This window comes from Sesamum indicum, linkage group LG15 (genome assembly GCF_000512975.1).
Source record: "Sesamum indicum cultivar Zhongzhi No. 13 linkage group LG15, S_indicum_v1.0, whole genome shotgun sequence".
Classification (NCBI taxonomy): Eukaryota; Viridiplantae; Streptophyta; class Magnoliopsida; order Lamiales; family Pedaliaceae; genus Sesamum; species Sesamum indicum.
Window position 1 is genome coordinate 2,368,736 of NC_026159.1, and position 1,490 is coordinate 2,370,225.

The following is a 1,490-nucleotide window of genomic DNA, read 5'->3' on the forward strand; positions in this document are numbered from 1 at the left end:
TCTCTCCTTCTCTCTCTCTCTCTCTCTCTCTGTCTCTCTCTCTCTCTCTCTCTCTCTCTCTCGCTCTCTCTCATCAAGCTCTCTCTGTCTCTCTCGCTCTCTCTCATCAAGCTCTCTCTCTCTCTCTCTCTCTATCTCTATCCCTCTCTCTCTCTCTCATCAAGCTCTCTCTCTCTCTCACATCAAGCTCTCTTTCATCACGCGCTCTCTCTCTCTCTCACTCTCTCTCTCTCTCTCATCAAGCTCTCTCTCTCTCTCTCTCTCTCATCAAGCTCTCTCTCTCTCGATCTAGATATGTCTCTCTCTCTCTCATCAAGCTCTCTCTCTCCCTCTCTCTCTCTCTCTCTCTTGCTCTATCTCTCTCTCTCTCTCTCTCATCATCCTCTCTCTCTCTCTGATCAAGCTCTCTCACTCTCTCTCCCTCTCTCTCTCCCTCTCTCTCTTTCTCTCTTTCTCTATCTCACTCTCATCAAGCTCTCTCTCTCTCTCTCTGTCTCTCTCTCTCTCTCTCTCTCACACACACACACATACACACCCCACACACACAAACACACATACACAGCGCACACGCACACACACTCACACCCACTCACACATCACACATACACCGCACACATCAACCTCTCTCTCTCTCTCTCTCGCTCGCTCTATCTCTCTATCTCTCTCATCAACCTCTTTCTCTCTCTCTCTCTCTCTCATCAAGCTCTCTCTCTCTCTCTCTCTCACACACACACACATACATACACACACACACGCACACCCCACACACACAAACACACATACACACCGCACACGCACACACACACACCGACACACACTGCACACACACACCCCACACATCAACCTCTCTCTCGCTCTCTCTCATCAAGTCTCTCTCTCTCTCTCTCTCTCTCTCTCTATCTCTCTCATCAAGCTCTCTCTCGATCTATCTCTGTCTCTGTCTCTCTCTCTTTCGCTCTCTCTCTCTCTCATCAAGCTCTCTCTCTCCCTCTCTCTCTCTCTCGCGCGCGCTCTATCTCTCTCTCTCTATCTCTCTCTCTTTCTCTCACTCTCTCTCATCAAGCTCTCTCTCTCTCTCTCTCTCTCTCTCTCTGATCAAGCTCTATCTCTCGCTCTGTCTCTCTCTCTCTCTCTCTCTAATCAAGCTCTCTCTCTCCCTCTCTCATCAAGCTCTCTCTCTCTATCTTTATCTCTCTTTCATCAAGGTCTCTCTCTCTCTCTCTCTCTCTCTCTCTCTCTCTCGCTCTCTCTCTTTCGCTCTCTCTGTCTCTCTCTATCTCTCATCAAGCTATCTCTCTCCCTCTATCTCTCTCTCTCTCTCGCTCTATCTCTGTCTCTCTCTCTCTCTCTCTCTCGCCCTCTCTCTCGCCCTCTCTCTCTCTCTCATCAAGCTCTCTCTCTCTCTCGCTCTCTCTCTATATTTCTCTCTTTATCTCTCTCTCGCTCTCTCTCCCCCTCTCTCATCAAGCTCTCTCTCTCTCTCTCTCTCT